The sequence below is a fragment of the Nomascus leucogenys genome, chromosome 2, assembly GCF_006542625.1.
Source record: "Nomascus leucogenys isolate Asia chromosome 2, Asia_NLE_v1, whole genome shotgun sequence".
NCBI lineage: Eukaryota > Metazoa > Chordata > Mammalia > Primates > Hylobatidae > Nomascus > Nomascus leucogenys.
The window spans coordinates 33,438,297-33,458,716 of record NC_044382.1 but is presented as its reverse complement, the minus strand read 5'-3'; positions in this window follow the sequence as shown (position 1 = coordinate 33,458,716).

Genomic DNA, 20,420 nt, shown 5'->3' with positions numbered 1-20,420 from the left:
GTGAAGGCCACAGTAGTAAGAGTTATTAGATATCTAAGCTGTGAACTAAATGAGTGTTGGGTTTTGGGGACACCGAGACAACTTCCCACCTCTAACCAAAACCTGTAACGAAATTGTGCTTTTTTTGTACAACATATCTGAAGTGGGGAGAAATTTAGATGCTATATCAAGTACTTTTGACAATACTTCTAAGAACAATACATTTTCTCTTGGAATAGTGTAATTGCAGGACTGTCTGAATCAAGGACATCTCTAAATTTAATCTACTGGAATCTATCTTAAGAGTAATGATAACATAAACAAATGAGAGTTTATGACACTGTGCTGCAATGAGTGATCTTAAGGTAAATCTTATAAATACAGATTCCCAATAAGCTACAAATATTCAGCAAGCATCCGGAAACATACATATTTTAGTGTTGATTTGCAGTGATCTAGTCTATTAGAGAAAAGATACTTTGCAAATCTGTCAACTATGTCCCCTTAAAACCTCTTTAAAATAATCATATTCAGCATTTAAAACTATTCACATTGAAATGTGTAAACTGAAAAGCACTTTGATTAATGAGACTATTATGTAGACAACTGCAGTATAGTAAATTTAATAATCTCAGATACCTTAATAGGATATGACATTGGCTGCATTGGCATTGTTTTCATCCTTCTTAAAATGACCATACTTTTCTGTTCAAAGTCTACAAAAGAGGTATAAATTTTTTCAGAGTTAATTCTACATTAGATAATCTTATTTCCTAGCCAACTCAATATTCAAGGTAGAAAGAAACAATACCTCACTAACAAATACTAAGTAAGCATCAGCATAAGGTAATTATAAGAATTTTAAAGAAAAGGGTAGAACTTAATGAATTGGCCCTAGAAGCAGATGGCCGGTATTGAAATCCTGCTCTGGAACTTACTAAGGGCAATCTTGGGAAACTTACTCAATTTCACTGAGATTCCATTTTTTCATCTGTAAAATAAGGAGATAATAACGGTGCCTGCCCCACAGAGTTGTTGTAAGGATTTAGTAAGTTAATCCTCAGCATGTAAAAGCTGAGAAGAGTGACTGGCACATAGTAATTGCTTGCTAAATAACAGGTATTATTATTATGACTCAAAATAAAAGCAGAGTTGTTTTATTGTTTGGAGAAATATAAATAAGTTTTTGGCAGTGAGAAAAATCATATATGAGACGTAGTATTTTTCAGAACCTCAGACATAGATTACCTGTGTTCAAATACCATTATGTTTTCCTTGTGTTACTACTATGGCTTTATAACTGATATTGCAGTCTTACCTCTCCCTAAGCCACTCTACAGAGGCACTTAAGCAGAGTGATCCTTTCTAACTTAGGTCTGTTTAGATCCGTTTTTTTTTTTTTTTTTTTTTTTTTTTTTTTTTTTTTTTTATTTTAGGTTTTGTACATGTCACAATGTGCAGTTTTTACATATTATCATGTGCATGTTGATTTCCTGCACCATTAACTCGTATTTAGCTTAGTGTATCTCCTAATGCTGTCCTCCCCTCCCCACCCCAACATCCCGAGTGATGTTTCCTGTGTCCATGAGTTCTCATTGTTCATTCCACCTATAGTGAAATCGGTGTTGTTTTTGTCCTTGCGATAGTTTACTGAGAATGATGTTTTCCAGTTTCATCCATGTCCCTACAAAGGACACGAACTCATCATTTTTTATGGCTGCATAGTATTCCATGGTGTATATGTGCCACATTTTCTTAATCCAGTCTATCGTTGTTGGACATTTGGGTTGGTTCCAGCTCTTTGCTATTGTGAATAGTGCCGCAATAAACATACGTGTGCATGTGTCTTTATAGCAGCATAGATCAATGGAACAGAACAGAGCCCTCAGAAATGATGCCGCATAGCTACAACTATCTGATCTTTGACAAACCTGACAAAAACAAGAAATGGGGAAAGGATTCCCTATTTAATAAATGGTGCTGGGAAAACTGGCTAGCCATATGTAGAAAGCTGCAACTGGATCCCTTCCTTACACCTTATACAAAAATTAATTCAAGATGGATTAAAGACTTATATGTTAGACCTAAAACCATTAAAATCCTACAAGAAAACCTAGGCAATACCATTCAAGACATAGGCGTGGGCAAGGACTTCACGTCTAAAACACCAAAAGCAATGGCAACAAAAGCCAAAATCGACAAATGGGATCTCATTAAACTAAAGAGCTTCTGCACAGCAAAAGAAACTATCATCAGAATTAACAGGCAACCTACAGAATGGGAGAAAATTTTTGCAACCTACTCATCTGACAAAGGGCTAATATCCAGAATCTATAATGAACTCAAACAAATTTACAAGAAAAAAACAAACAACCCCATCAAAAAGTGGGCAGAGGACATGAACAGACACTTCTCAAAAGAAGACATTTATGCAGCCAGAAAACACATGAAGAAATGCTCACCATCACTGGCCATCAGAGAAATGCAAATCAAAACCACAGTGAGATACCATCTCACACCAGTTAGAATGGCCATCATTAAAAAATCAGGAAACAACAGGTGCTGGAGAGGATGTGGAGAAATAGGAACACTTTTACACTGTTGGTGGGACTGTAAACTAGTTCAACCATTGTGGAAGTCAGTGTGCGATTCTCAGGATCTCGAACTAGAAATACATTTGACCAGCATCCATACTGGTATACCAAGACTAATCCGTTTCTTTAATCCAGCTTCCTCTCCCCCTCACTATGTCACAGTTGTTGTTTTCTAATGGAAAACACTCTGATCCACTCCCATCACCCCTCCCCTTCTACACCTACCCCATAGAGTTACACAAATTCATCTAGACAACACATATCCATTCTTTGGGTCCAAATCTCACAACTTATCCAGAAACTCTTCTCTGATCCCTTTAAGATTTGGCTACAGGAACATGCACCTGTGCCCTGTGGCACTTTGAGCATCTCTGAATAAAGCTAGATCACTGAAATATCTATCATATGATAATATTGAGTTCACTTTCCTAGCTAAACTCTAAACAATGAGGGGCAACAAAATTGAGTGTACTGTAAATAATCATGTTTTATTTTTAATTGAAAATTCAATGGAATATTTTTAAAAGAAATATGTACATATTATTACTATTGCCTTCATATTTATGCTTTAAAATGACCTACCTAATGGTTTTATAATGGAGTATAAAAGAGTAGTGCAATACAGACATAAAATATGGCTCATCAACATACAGCTTAAACCCAATGTTCTCAATTAGTTTTTCACCACATCCCCCTTAATCATTAAGACCTAACCACTCTGAATACTACTCAGTGCTCTGATACTACCATGCCCTTCTATATGTGAAAGCCTCTTAGCATTTACAGAAGATGCTCTTTTCCGCAGAATTCACACTCCACATTTCTCTGCCTGACAAAGAGACCTCCTCATCTACAGAGCAGGTCAAATGTCTTCTGCCTAGCCAGATCTCAGCACAAACCCTGCTTTCTCCTTACCTACCTCTTTCCAAAAGAGTTATTCAGGACCCTATTAATATTAATCCATACTTGTGCTGTCTAATACTGTAGCCACTGGCATATGAAGCTATATACATTGAAATTAATTAACATCGAATAAAATTTAAAATTCAATTGCTCGGTCACAATAGCCACATTTCAAGTGTTCAGCAATCACATGTGGCTAGTGGCTACCATATTGGACACTGCAGAATATTTTCAAGTTCTATCAGAAAGTGCTGGTCTATATCTTGTGCCTACTAAACTGTCACATAATAGGCACTCAGTAATATGTCTATGATTGTTGAATAAATGATTAATGAATAGAATCAATTAGTACCTCTAATATAATTCTGGCAACTGTCAGAGTTTGGGGAGGAAACAAACTTCAGTTTAGCCATTCAAGTGAAGACAGTGTAAATAAAGGATCTATTTCTGGGTTATTGCATGGCAAAGGGAATAAACATGAGATGTTCAGGCACCCAGAGTGAAGCAACGATGGAAGTCACTACAACTAAGAGAGTTGAAGGAACAAGGGATGAGGAAGTCCTGTTGCCTAGAACCTTGTGCGAGCTGACGCTGCAGAGAAATATACAACACCAAGAGAGTAATCATGGAGATGCACAGTCACTGCCAGAAAGTAGATGCTGGAACAGGAAGAGAGGAAGGAAGAAAAACTCTGGCCCCTCTAATCTCTTGCCAGTGACTCATTGGCTAAACCCAACTTGAATGTAGGTGGTAAGTGGGAAATTCATTGATGTCACCCTCCCAGGGCACAAAGCAAGGAAAGGAAGGGTGAAGAATGAGTCTATGGGGTAGAGAAGTAAAGAATTACATTCTTATTCATTATACAACTTCCTTTCATCTAGTTGCATATCTTTGTCACCCTCTAGACTGGAATCACCTTAACTAAGGTAATGTGTCTGATTTACTCTCAATGCATACCACAGTGAATGACACAGTGGGTATTTAATAATTCATGTTGAATAAATGAAGTAATCTTAATCCTTCCTATATTAGGTGGATGTTTTCAAAAGTTGGGGTTGCTATTTGTGTGGATTGCTTGTCTTCATATTATTATGGTAAATAACATGGACTTCAAATCTTGGAATTATTTGACAAAATAAAAATACTCATATATATTTTAACCATTGAAGCCATGCTTTTGGATTTTGACACAATTGTCAATATATCCTCTGGCAGGCTTAGCAAATATGTCTTTTTCATTTTCCTTGGCATACATCTTATCCTGATATCATAAGCAGCTGACAACTCAGTCCCCAACAGAAAAGTGTGATCAAACACTCAACAAAAGCACCACTTTCTTCAACAATAGGCATGATATGCTATCAGATCTTCTGGCAGAATTTCTGAGAAAAATGGATTGAGTCAAAAAGGAGCACCAGACCACAAAAAATGGCTTAAAAGCAACATAACAGAGAACCTGGGTAACAAGTGCAGAGGACTGGGTGATGTTTCATGGATCGACAAAAATATATTTCATTTTGGCTTTATTTTCTGTTTGGCAGAATGTCACACATGAAGCAAAACTCCAATATACATTTTATTTCCAATATGTATATTACCAATATGCTGTCATCACACTTAAGTTACTTTTATATAATTTTAAAGAACTCAAGTTCTGCCTTCTATCAATTTTAACTTATGTGATATCTCAGCACAATTCCCATTACATAATCAGACTCCTTCATACCATCTATGTCAAGCCTCCATAATAATAATAGTTCAATTTGAGGTACTAGTTTGAAAGAGATAAGAATTTCCATCTTTCTCACTGATGATGTTAATAAGGGCTCTGATTTGATGGTCACAAGCCTAGAGGTCTGTTATTTAATCAGGTTTTCTGTTCAATTTTGGGAGAGTGAATGGAGCCATCCTCTCCCAAAAAGAATGTTCTATCAAGTTTAAGGTAAGGGAGAAAATTTGAAGTTTTCTGAAATTCTTTTAAACAAACTGTTGTATTTGTGTGTTAAGTACTAAATCAATCCTCTAGAGTTATTCTATATTATCTAAGGTATGTCCACGTACCACGGTGTAACTGAGAAAATGATTCTGGAGACAGACTGCCTGGGTTGAAAACCTGTCTCTGCCACTTACTGCTGTGAGGCAATGGTAAGCCCCTTATCTACCTGAGTTTCACTTTCCTCATTAGTAAAACAAGGATAATAGTAGTACCATTAAGTAATTTCAAGGCATTTAGCCTAGGTCCTACAACAGTGAGACAACCAGGTGGCCTGGCAAAACTCCAAACGGCCTGTGCACTGGGAATGCACACTGGGGTGGAGACACAGAAGTCCGCGCCATTTTCAGCCAGGAGGAGCCTGGCTGTGTGGAAACTGGGATTCAAACTGCAAGGTGGGAAGCTCTCTAGCAGGGATTCTGGCTTTGCAGAGAGTCCCTGTTTCCCTTTTTTTCCCTTTTCACTCGATAAAACCCTGCTTTACTCACCCTTCAAACCATCCACAAGCCTAAACTTTTGTGGCCATGGGGCAAGGACCCCATCTTTAGCTGAACTAAGGAAAAGTCCTGCAACAACAGTGTTCCATAAATGTTCAACATTACTCTCTTCATTTCTAACTACTGGGAAAAAACAAACAAACCAAAAAAAAGCAAGTCAATAGTCCCTTTAACTTAAGAGCTTCTATCTCTCCTTCCACTTTCAGCCCATGTGATCCAGCAGATGTGCCCAGGAGAAACATTCCATAAACAAACAATTTGCATAAAATCATCTGTGCCTCTTCAAACTTGTACAGATACTCAGTTTGGTCTCTATTCAAATTTCAAGCTCAAGTTCCTGCCAATTTTATGTTATCAAAACAGGCTTGCTCATCTTAGAAGCTTCATAAAATGATCTGTTGCTTAAAGATTGCTCACCCTTGCAGGGAAATATCAAAACTTAATCCCCAATCAAAGACACAGAAAGTGGTTCTATTTTGCATTTGGAAGTCTGAGTAAGGAAGGCAATTCCAGGTTTGTCATACTTCAGTAATTGGTGGTAAAACTAGCCACAACACTTATCCAGTCACTGACTTGGCTCCTCAATATGGCAGGCATACAGCAGAATAAGAAACAAACTCAGCTTCCCGGGATCCAAGCAACAACAGATGCTCTTCATTTGAATTATTCCTGAACATCGCCTCCTGAATTTATCATCTTTATTCATTCTCTGCCTCACATGAAATTCTAATTTGCACTGGAAATCGCACTGGAAACCATGCTGATCTGCACAAGATTGGCTATTTTGTTGCCTTTCATTGAAGTGATAATGATTCAATATACGTAACAGGCAAACCCTCTCACAGAGGATCTTACGTCTCTGCCCTGTAGCAGCAGTCAATTCTACTCTTCTCATTCCCAAAGAGAGATGAATATGACCATTAATAGTTTATTGTTCCATTGGGACTTGAGAAATGAGCCATAATAACATTAATAAATATAGATGAGCATCTAAAAGATTTTACTGCAATCCGATATTTTAATTTCATAAGTTAACCAAGATATATGCCATCCTGGTGAAATTTGTTTTGAAGTCTTGTCTAGACTTTGATATCTTCTGTATGTTTTGAAGCCATTTAAAGTTCTTTTTAGTTTTTGTTATTAAAGGCATACAATTCTAAAAGATCCTGAGGTCCAGTTTATAATGAAGAGAGCCATGAAAGGGAAATGATGAGAGAAACACTCTCAAACGCAAAAGTGAAACAACATGGCAGGCTGAAAAAAATGAAATGTGTTTTCATTTGCAGGGTTTTAAACAATGCATTTCTTTGGCATTCTTTGGCTGCAAGCAAATTTTGAAATGGGTTATTTGCATGTAGTTTGAGATCTATAAAATATTATTTTGTATAGCAAAGTTGGAATAGTTTCTATTAGCAGATCACAACTTAATAAGAATGGGACCATGTCAAGGAATGCTATAGATTCTTATTGCATGATGCCATGAAACATGCACAAGATTAAAAATTCAGAAACATGAATGCAAATCCCATAGGTTCTATGATCTCAGAAAAGTCTCTGGATGTCCATTCATTCAGGGAGTAAGCGTTAAGTACCTTCTTTGTGCTAAACATTAGTCTTGAGGAGTTGAATGGAAGAATGAATGGGACATAGAAACTGCAATCATAATTCCCTGGAGAAAACTGATAAACATGATAACTTTTGTGTGATGTAATAAACCCTGTGTGTGGGCATTCTTCGAGCTGTTCACGGTTTCCTTCCAGGCAGATTGCACTTCCCACCCCCTGAGAAAATAGATGTGTCCATATGACTCGCTTTAACCAAGGAAAAATGAGCAAAAGTGACTTAAGTTATTTCTGGCAAGGAGACTTAAGTGCCAGTTTATGATTTCCTGTGTTCCTTTCTCTCTGATATGCAATCATGGAAGTAGTTGTCAAGATAGAATTTTCATCACCCTTAGTCTCTTCTGACCTAAACACCTCCCAAAAGGATCTACCTCCCAACACAGTTGCATTGGGGATTAAGCTTCCAATACATAAATTTTGGAAGGCACAGATTCAAACTATAGAAGACAGATAGACATACATATATATGTGTATCCATATATTTATCTGCAAATTATTGTTTTTTCTGAACCATTTAAGACTAAGTTGGAAACACGATCTTCCTTTACACCTTTGCTTCACACACTAAGAATGATGAACTCCTCTTAAATAACCAGAGTACAGTTACAAAATCAGGAAATTGTATACTAACAAAATACCATTTTCTAGTTCATAGGCCATATCTAATAATTCTCAGTTGTTCTAACAGTGACCTTTAAAGCTATTTTTCTGCTGGCCCAGTATCAAATTTAGGATCACACATTGCATTTAGTTGTCATGTCTTTTTAATCTAGAAGAGTTTCTTAGCCTTTCTCAGTGTTCCTTGGCCTTGGTATTTTTGAAGAGAATATAAAAGTTATCTTGCAGACTGTCCCTCATTTGAGTTTGTCTGATATTTTCTCACAATTAGATGCAAGTTATCCATTTTCATTAGGAATGCCATCAAAGTGATGTTGTGTCCTTCTTAATGCATCACATCAAAAGTTACATGATATTGGTTTTCTAACATTGGCATAAATTTGAACATGTGCTTCTGGTAGTATTTGTTGAATTTCTGCACTGTGGGGAAATATTATGGGATTAAGTAAATATCTTGTTCCCTGACAAATTTCTGCCACTAGTTTTAGTGTGCATTAATAATTGTCTAACTCCATCTGTCCATCTATGTTTATTAGTTGGCATTTAACTGTGAGAATCTCGCCTTCTTCCCCTTTATGTACGTATGTGTGTATATATGTATGCACATTTATTTATTCACTCCTTCATTGGTATTCAATAGGCTATATTCCATTACTACCATTATTTATTTTGATGCTCAAATCATCCCACATTTAATCAATGGGACTCCCTTCAGCTGGCTTCTGTGTTTTTCTGGTCCATCATAATTTTACCATGTCCTTACTTGCTAGCAGACAATATACTGTAGGCTCATCTTGTACTTATTCTGCCCTAGCTCTGGAATCAGCCTTTTTTGCCAGGATCCTTAGTTCATTTTAGTGGAGAAGTATATTTAGAAACCAAGGTTTAAGTATACTATGTCCTGATAGCTTTTGAAATATCATGAAAACATACTCTGCAAGATTTTAATCTTCTGAAATTTATTAAGATTTCATCTTTAGGTAATAATAGAGCAACTGGGACTATGCTTGCCCTCCCTTCATAAATAACTAGAAAAATGAAAAAAAAAAAAAAATTATTTTTCAATACTGGACAACAACCAATAAGGACTCCAATCCCTGAGAGGGGTAAAATCCATGAGATGAGACCTTAATCATTTCGGCTTCTTCTTTGAAGATCCTTGCCATACCTTGGTATAGAAAGAGGAATTACAAGCAAAGCCTAGCAGTTTTGTTAAGTAAAGAAGACAGAGGAGCCAGGCATGGTGGCTCATGCCTGTAATCCCAAGCACTTTGGGAGGCCAAGGTGAGCTGATCACCTGAGGTCGGGAGTTCGAGACCAGATTGAACAACATGGAGAAACCTCATCTCTACTAAAAATACAAAATTAGCCAGGCGTGGTGGGGCATGCCTGTAATCCCAGCTACTACGGAAGCTGAGGCAGGAGAATCTCTTGAACCTGGGAGGCAGAGGTTGCTGTGAGCCAAGATCGCACCATTGCGCTCCAGCCTGGGCAACAAGAGAGAAACTCCATCTCAAAAAAAAAAAAAAAAAAAAAAAAAAAGAGAGAGAGAGAGAAAGAGAAAGAAAGAACAAAAGAAAGAAAGAAGAAAAAAATATATAGATGAAAGTTCAGGGAAACCAATGTGGCTAGAATTGTGTGTCAAAGTTATAGAGAAAAGGGCTACAGAAATTTGTGTGGGGGTCTCCTTGAGAATGTTACAAACTCAAGAAGGTCAACAAACTTCAGGCATGATACTCACAAATAAAACTACACCAGAAAACTTCATAATCAATTTTCCTAAAAAAAGTGAGGAATCAAAAAATTTGAAATTAGCCAGAGGAACAAAAAGGGACAGTGCCTGCAGAATAATGAAGACAAGAAAATGTCAGGCTTCTTATGAAAAAGTACATGAGCCAGAAGACAAGAGAAAAACACTGTAAAATCATAAAAAAAACCTGTCATCTTAGAATTTTAGATCTATCAATATGTCCTTCAAAAATAAAGGCAAAATAAAGTAAGTTTTCAAGAATAAAAGTAGAAACAATATCTCATATTCTTACCTGTACTATCATGGCAAAGAAAGTTTGTGGAGTCAAGTGAAAATGATACCAGATGGAAACTTTCATCTACATAAATGAGTGAAGAGCTCATATATATATATATATATATATTTCGTTAAAATGTATTTTTAAGTTAACTGGTTATTTAAGTCAAAAATAATACTAATGAGTTTGGCATTTATATTATTGGTAGAAATAAAATGTATGACACCAATAGCAGAAATGATAGAAAAGGAGAAATGGAAATATATCATTGAAAGATCTTTACATAGTAGTTATATTACTGAAAAGTAGAATATGTAGAATATTATTTGGAGGTAGTATAATAATGCAGAGATGCATATTATAAATCCTATAGAAACCTTAAAAGCCATCTTAAAAGTATGGATAAAAAACCAATGGTGAGGGAATACTAGGAAAGATGGCAGATAGGAGACAGGGCTGATGTTCAGCTCCCACTTGGTTGGACTGAACAGCATGTGGAGACTCACACTGTGGACTTTGGCTCCAGGAACCACCACAGAAGCACACCAGAAAAATCCAAAAGAATTAACAGATCTTTGAAAGAAGCAGCAGGCCACTGCAAATTCCACAAGACAGGTGAAAAACTCTGCTGCTGTCTTGAAAGCACCACCTCCTGGCTGGAGGCCAACCAACTCAGGACATTTCAGCAACTCATGACAGAGTAACTGTGCTTCAAGGAAGGAGAAAACAAGAGCTAATTCCATATTCTGGCTAACCATTGGTCCCGAGTCTGTCCATGTGACAACTTCACTGCTAGCATAATGAGCATTTAAGAAAGCCAGCACACTAAACATATATACAACCAAGAACTCCCCACAGTCTACTTCACTCCCCCGACATCTCCACCACAGCAGGTGCTGGTATCCATGGCTGGGAGGCCTGAAGACAAATTGCATCACAGGACTCTTGGCAGACATTTCCCAGTACTAACCCAGAGCCTGGTAGCCTGGCTGGGTGGCTAGACCAGAAGGACAGTAACAATCCCTGCATTCTGGCTCAAAGGAAGCCCCATCCCTAGGTGAAGGGGGAGTACACCACATCAAGGAATCACCCCATGGGACAAAAGAATCTGAACAGCAGCCCTTGAGTTCCAGATATTTTTACTGAAATAGTCTACCCAAATGAGAAGGAATCAGAAAAGTAATTCTGATGATTACTATAGAAACGAAGTTCTGTAACACCCTGAAAAGACCACACTAGCTCCCTAGCAATGGATCCAAACCAAGAAGAAATCTCTGAATTGTCAGATAAAGAATTCAGAAGGTTGATTATTAAGCTACTCAAGTATATACCAGAGAAAGGCGAAACCAATGTAAAGAAATTTAAAAAATATATATGATATGGATGAAAAATGCTTCAGAGAAATAGATATCATAGAGAAAAAAACAATCACAACTTCTGGAAATAAAAGACACACTTAAAGAAAGAAAAATACACTGGAAAGTTCAACAATAGGATTGAACAAATAGAAGAAACAACTTCAGAGCTAAAGACAAGGATTTCAAAGGCTTTCAACTGAAAGACAAGCCTTTCACATTAACCCAATCAGACAAATACAAAGAAAAAATCATTTAAAAATACGAACAAAACCTCCAAAAAATGTGAGGTTATGTTAAATAGCCAAATGTAAGAATAATTGGTATTCCTGAGGAAGAAGAGAAATCTAAGAATTTGAAAAACATATTTGAGAGAATAATCAAGGAAAACTTCCCTGGTCTTGCTAGATATCTAGACATCCAAATACAAGAAGCTAAAGGACACCCAGGAAATTCACGGCAAAAAAAATAAAATCACCTAGGCACATAGTTACCAGGTTATCTAAAGCCAAGATGAAGAAAAGAATCTTAAGAGCTATGAGGCAAAAGCAGCGGGTAACTTGTAAAGGAAAACCTATCAGATTAACAGCAGATTTCTCAGCAGAAACCCTACAGGCTAGAAGGGATTGGGGTTCTATCTTTAGCCTCTTCAAACAAAATAATTTCCAGTCAAGAATTTTGTACCCAGCAAAATTAAGCTATTAAGCTTCATAAATGAAGGAGAGATAAAGTCTTTTTCAGACAAACACATGCTGAGAGAATTCACTACTACTAAGCCAGCACTACAAGAAATGCTAAAAGGAGATCTAAATCTTGAAACAAACCCTCAAAACATACCAAATTAGGACTATCTTAAAGTATAAATCTCACAGGATCTGTAAAACAGTAACATAAGGACAAAATAACAAGGTAGTTAGGCAACAACTAGCACAATGAATAAAACAGTACCTCACATAGCAACACTAACATTGAATATAAATGGCCTAAATGCTCCATTTAAAAGATACAGAAAGGCAGAATAGATAAAAATCCACCAACCAAGTATCTGCTATGTTCAAGAGGCTCACCTAACACATAAGGACTCACATAAACTCAAGGCAAAAGAAGTGGAAAAAAATATTCCGTGCAAATGGACACCAAAAGTGAGCAGAAGTAGCTATTCTTATATCAGACAAAACAGACTTTAAACCCACAATGGTTGAAAAAGACAAAAATGGACTTATATAATGATTAAAGGACTAGTTCAAAAGGAAAAAATATCACAATTCTAAATATAGATGCACCTAACACTGGAGCTCCTGAATTTATAAAGCAATTATTACTAGACCTAAGATATCAGATAGACACCAACACAATAATAGTGGGAGACTTCAATACTCTACTGACAGCACTAGACAGGCCATGAAGACAGAAAGTCAACAAAGAAACAATGGACTTAAACTATACCCTAGAACAAATGACCTTAACAGGTATTTACAGAATATTTTACCCAACAACTGCAGAATATACATTCTACTCATCAGCATATGGAACATTCTCCAAGATAGACCATATGATAGGTCACAAAACAAGTCTCAATAAATTTAAGAAAATCAAAATTACATCAAGTACCATCTCAGACCACATGGAATAAAATTGGAAATTAACTTCAAAAAGCACCCTCAAAACTATACAAATACATGGAAATTAAATAATCTGCTCCTGAATGATCTTTGGGTCAACAATAAAATCAAGATGGAAATTTAAAAATTATTTGAACTGAATGACAGAGGTACAACTTATCAAAACCTCTGTGACACACCAAAAGTGCCGCTAAGAGGAAAGTTCATAGCCTTAAATGCCTACATCAAAAAGTCTTAAAGACTACCAATAGACAATCTAAGGTCACACCTCAAGGAACTAGAAAACAAGAATAAACCAAACCTAAACCCAGCAAAAAAAAAGAAAAAAGAAAAGAAATAACAAAGATCGAACAGAACTAAATGAAATTAAAACAAACAAGCAAAAAAAAAGATAAAAAGCTGGCTGGTTCTTTGACAAAATAACCAAAATTCATAAAGCATTAAGAAGATTAACCAAGAAAAGAAGAAAATGCAAATAAGATCAATTAGAAACGAAATGGGATATTAAAACCAAAACCACAGAAATACAAAAGATCATTTAAGGCTACTATGAACACTTTTACACACACAAACTAGAAAATCTTGAGGAGAGGGATAAATTCTTTGAAATATACAACTCTCGTAGACTAAATAAGAAAGAAATAGAAACTCTAAGCAGACCAATAGTAAGTAGCAAGATTGAAATGGTAATTTAAAAATTGCTGGGCCGGGTGCAGTGGCTCACGCCTGTAATCCCAGCACTTTGGGAGGCCGAGGTGGGTGGATCGTGAGGTCAGAAGATCGAGACCATCCTGGCTAACATGGTGAAACCCCGTCTCTACTAAAAATACAAAAAATTAGCTGGGCTTGGTGGCAGATGCCTGTAGTCCCAGCTACTCGGGAGGCTGAGGCAGGAGAATGGTGTAAACCCAGGAGGCAGAGCTTACAGTGAGCCAAGACCGCGCCACTGCACTCCAGCCTGGGCGACAGAGCAAGACTCCATCTCAAAAAAACAACAACAAAAAATTTGCCAACAACAAAAATAGTCCAGGATAAGATGGATTCACAGCTGATTTCTATCAGGCATTCAAAGAAGAATTGATACTAATCTTACTGATACTATTCCAAAAAGTAAAGAGGGAAAATATTAGCTAACTGAATCCAACAGTGTATCAAAAAGATAATACATCATGATCAAGTGGGTTTCATATCAGAGATGAAGATGGTTTAACTTACACAAGTCAATTAATATGATACATCACATAAACAGAATTAAAGACAAAAATTGTAGATTATCTCAATAAATGCAGAAAAATCATTTGACAGAATTCAGCATCTCTTTATGATTAAAACCCTCAGCAAAATCTGCATAGAAGAGACATACCTCAAGGTAATAAAACCATCTAGGACAAACCCACTGCCAATATTATACTGAATGGGAAAAAGTGGAAAGCATTCCCCCTGAGAACTGGAACAAATCAAGCCTTCCCATTTTCACCACTTCTAATGAACACAGTACTGGAAGCCCTAGCCAGAGCAATCAGACAAGAGAAAGAAAAAAAAAGGCATCCAAATTGGTAAAGAGGAAGTCAAACTATTGCTGTTCGCTTATGATATGATCTTATACCTAGAAAGCCTTAAAGAATCACACAAAAAGCTCATAGATCTGATAAATAAATTCAGTAGAGTTTCTGGATACAAAATTAATGTACACAAATCAATAGTACTGATATACACCAATAGTGACCAAGCTGAAAATCAAATCAAGAACTCAACCCCTTTTACAACAGCTGAAACAAATAAAATACTTAGAAATATACTTAACCAAGGATGTAAAAAAAATCTCTACAAGGAAACCAACAAAACACTGATGAATGAAATCACAGATGACACAAACAAATGAAAACACCTTCCATGCTTGTGGTTGGATAGAATCAATGTTGTAAAAAGATATCTGGAAGCATCACTTTGCCTGACTTTATCATACAAGGCTATAGTTACCAAAACAGCATGGTACTGGCATAAAAATAGGCACATAGACCAATGCAGCAGAATAGAGAACCCAGAAATAAAGCCAAATATTTGAAAACTCAGAATAGAGAACCCAGAAATAAAGCCAAATCCAGCCAACAGATCCTCGACAAAGCAAACAAAAATATAAAGTGGGGAAAGGACACCCTATTCAACAAATGGTGCTAGAGTAACTGGCAAGCCACAGGTAGATGAATGAAGCTGGATCCTCATCTCTTACCTTGTACAAAAATCAACTCAAGACGGATCAAAGACTTAAATCTAAGACCTGAAACCACAAAAATTCTATAAGATCAGATCAGAGCAACTCTTCTAGACATTGGCTTAGGTAAAGAGTTTATGACCAAGAATCCAAAAGCAAATGCAACAAAAACAAAGATAAACAGACAGGACCTAATTAAACTAAACGGCTTCTGCATAGCAAAGATAGAATCATCAGAGTAAAATGGACAACCCATAAAGTGGGAGAAAATATTTGAAACTATGCATCCTACAAAAAACTAATATCCAGCATCTACAAGAAACTCAAATCAGCAAGAAAAAAAATAATCTCATCAAAAAGTGGGCAAAGGACATGAATAGGCAATTCTCAAATGAAGATATACAAATGGCCAACAAACATATGAAAAAATCCTCAAAATCACTATCAGATAAATGCAAATCAAAACCACAATGAGATATCATCTTACTCCTGCAAGAGTGACCATAATTTAAAAATTAAAAAAAAAAAAACAGGTGTTGATGTGGATGTGGTGAAAATGGAACATTTTTACCATGTTGGTGGGAATGTAAATTAGCACAACCACTGTGAAAAACAGTATGGAGATTCCTTAAAGAACTAAAAGTAGAACTACCATTGTATCCAGCAATCCCACTACTGGCTATCTACCCAGAGGAAAATAAATCATTATATGAAAAAGACTCTTGCACACGCATGTTTATAGCAGCACAATTCACAACTGCAAAAACATGGCACCAGCCTAAATGCCCATCAACCAACGAGTGAATAAATAGAATGTGGTACATATATACTGTGGAATACTACTAAGCCATACCAGGAAACAAAATAATGGCACCTGCAGCAACCTGAATGGAGTTGAAGACCATTATTCTAAGTGAAGTAGTTCAGGAATGGAAAACCAAACATCGTATGTTCTCACTCATAAGTGGGAGCTAAGCGATAAGGTGGCAAAGGCATAAGAATGATAGAATGGACTTTGGGGAGTCAGAGAAAGAATGGAAAGGAGGTGAGAAATAAAAGACTACACATTGGGTACAGTGTACACTGTAAAATATTTATAATTTATTCCAAAGAAAAAATAATGTATCAATATTTGCTCATTAATTTTAGCAAATGTACCACAGTAATGTAAGATGTTAATAATAGGTTAAATTATGAAGTGGGGGTGAGGAGATAGAATGATATTGGAACTTTGTGTACTATATGCTCAATTTTTATTTGTTTATTTTCATTTTTATTTGTATTTTTTGAGACAGAGTCTCACTTTGTTGCCCAGGCTGGAGTGTGGTATGGTGATCTTGGCTCACTGCAACCTCTGCTTCCCAGGTTCAAGCGATTCTCCTGCATCAGCCTCCCAAGTAGCTGGGACTGCAGGCACGCACCACCACACCCAGATAATTTTTGTATTTTTAGTAGAGATGGGGTTTTGCCAAGTTGGCCATGCTGGTCTCGAACTCCTAACCTCAGGTGATCCACCCGCCTCAGCCTCCCAAAGTGCTGAGATTACAGGCGTGAGCCATCACACCCGGCCTATATATGCTCAATTTTTATTTCAATCTAAAACTCGCTAAAGGAATATATTAATTTTAAAAATAAAAAATATTTCATAAAAGCTAAAACATCCAGTGGTGAAAATAAATTGTAATATGAAAAACTGGCCAATTAATGTGAAGAGAACAGGAAAGAAGAAAAAAAGATTTTAAAAGAGCAAGATAATGAGTTTAAACCTAACTATATAATAATTGCATTATAAGTAAATAATTTGAACTCTCCAATTCCTTGCCACCATGACTGACTGCTTCTCTGTAATTTCACATACTTTCTTATATGATTCCATCTACTCTTCTGGGTTAAATCCACTTACATGATTGCAACACTCAGATTCTGAGTACTATCTCTAAAAGGAAGATTTAATTAGGTCATAGTCCTACTTAAAAACTTTATGTTGTATTAATAAAGAGAGAAAAGTACATTTTATTATAGTCTCATGGAACGTCTAATAGCATATCATTGTTTATATCCATACTGCCAGAGCTTAATATACAATGAAAATTTCTCAGAAATCAGAGAATAGGTTTTATATGGATTTTTCCCTAGGACTTTGTATTAGGTGCTCAATAAATACTTGTGGGTTATTTTATCTACTAGTAAATGTATAAGAATCTCATTGCTGCAACTGGCCAGGTGGAAAAATTACAGACCCACAAGCTTTTTTATTTTGGCCCTCCAATTCTTGTAAAACTAGAAAGGAAAACAAAATAAAAATCTCTGACCTATAATCATTTCTTCGGGTAAAAGTGAAAATAAGTATATTATGCATGGTTGACTATCACTTTCATAAAATAAAAATTTATTTAAAAAAGAATTCACTCCTATAAATCTCTTACAATCAGAAAACAAAATCCTTTTAATTATATGTCTACATCATCAATTCAGGGATATGCATGTTCCTTACATTTCACTTAGTTTAATGCACTAGTATTAATTAAAATTTAAGATTAGCTCATTCTCCACAAAATCAAAGATCTGAAAGAGAATAATTGTATTTATTCACTTCATATTATTAGAAGTATTTACTACTCAAACAGTGAGCAAAATTGTTTACTATAAGGTTGAGGCTATTATTCATTTAGAATTGAGGTGAAGATATAATACTTTGTAGGCAAAAAAGCAATTTAGTAAGACTGTTCCATCTCATTTAGATTTCAATAATGTATTTTTATTAAATAATGGGGGAAAAAACACTGTGAATGAAAAGCCATCAATAACCTCATCCACTATTTTGGTTAAGAGAATTCAAAATGTAATTTTCCCCCAAGATTGCTGTTAACATCTGCCATTTATAGTCTTTTAGCATGGTGCTCCATGATTTTTAATGATTTGACTTCAAAAAAAACAACAGTTACTCTTTTCTAATCAGAAAAGCAATACATATTTTTGTTACACAATTTGGAAAATGCAAAAACTATTAAGAAGAAAATGAAAATCGCCCATTATCCTATCACCCTGAGGAGTTTTTGTAGCATTTCATGCATATGTATGTGTACTTTGCCATACAACGATCATGCTGCATAGCAGCCAAGAATTCAAATGCCAGGAAGGTGACATCCACGAGTGCAACAGGTCAGGGGTAATGGTCAGGAGTGCTGGCGAGTGTGGCCAGCTGGAGAACACCTGCCAGGTCTAGGGTCCCAGCCTTCCCAACTCCAGCTGATTGCTGCTGCCAGGTGGTGTGCCATGAATGCTACCCAATACCTAGGATTTTAGAAAGGACCTGAACATACAGTTGTTTAAAAGTAAAATATCCTAATTTTTAAATATTGGAAATGAATTTAAATAATACCATGTGAGGCAAACTAAACAAATCAGACGAGATTCTACCAGAGAGCTCATTTACCACTTCTACATTTACGCCTTCCTTTCCTACCTTTTTCACTTAATTTTACCAACTGAGCATTTCCCACATGTCATTAAACAGTCTTTGTAATTGTAAACAATAACTTTTATGGAAATTCAGGATTATGTAACAGGCATATGCCATTATTTATACTAACACATCCCTAATATTTGGAGATTATATTGTTTCCTTTCTGTTATTCTTACTAATGCTGTGATGAACATTGTTATACACAAACCTTTGTGTAAAACTCTATATCTGTATTATTAACTTCTAAAAGGCATATTACTAGTTCAAAATACAGTGACATCTTAGAGGTAAATATATCTAAACTGCTTTCAAAATCATTACACAAATTTCTACTCCCACAGCAGTGTTTTTAAGAACACCACACCTCTGGCAGCCTTAATATTATTTTGTATTATATTTTGTTTCTAATTGTAGAAATTTAACAGATGAAAATGATGTCTTAATAGCACTTTTTAATTTACTTAATAATGTTGGGGATTAGACTTTGAACTAAGAACACTGAGAACATTTTTCTCTTTCCTGGAATTACTATATTTCATAAACCAATAACAACTTATGAGGAAAACAATTACCTAGACAAAACAGTTGTTCATTAATAATTACCTTACCATGAACTAAGTGTAAGTCACCTTGTCAGAATGCAGTTTAATGCTTACACACATTCCATTTCTTTCATTTGTTCAGCTTTGGGGACTGATTAAACCAAGAAACAGCTAAAGAAAACTACTATGTTTTTGAAGAGTAAATGACAATGCATATTTCAAAGTGTAAATGTCTCTTGCTTTGCAGGGCCAATACATTTCAGCAAAATTGGCTATAAAGTGAGTCATGTTTCCCTACAGATTTTTGATATAAAATCAGCAATATGTTGTTTTAGCAAGAAAAAAATGACAAACTTGAGTAATAAAAATAGCTTCAGTATAAATAAAGATTACCAGGTTGTGGCATGTTATATAGATTCATTTGTTCATTCAACAGATATTTGAGAGCCTACCATGTGCCTGGCCTCATGTCAGGGACTGTGGATTCAACAAACAGACACTAAGGCTATATGTCATACCTTATAGCGCCTTTCTGGCTGCAAGTTCACGCCTCACCAGAGGGACTTGTGTCTCATGCAATGGGCCAACTTTGGTGTCATTTTGTCCCCAGTTTCCAGGATGAGTTGCCTTCCTCCTATGCTCCAATTGTGATGTATAATACAATTAACATGCAATGGTGCAGTTTGCAGGCTGTGTCTGTATGCAGTACATGTCATGTACTCTTAGATGAAGGAGCTGATTTCATTAGGCACTGTATCATTTTGTAAATTTGATTTGGGTAAATAAATTTTCTCGTAATAAAGAATACTTTATCTTATCTAAGGACTTATTCCTTATAGATTCTTAGAAGTGAAAATGGTCAAGCTCTTATAGGCCCTGCTTTATGGGGCTTGCATTATATTAGGGGATTCAGACCCCCAAAAAAGTGAATAAACAAATTAATTAATTACATGTTATCATTTTAAGTGCTCTAAAAAGTAAGCCTACTTT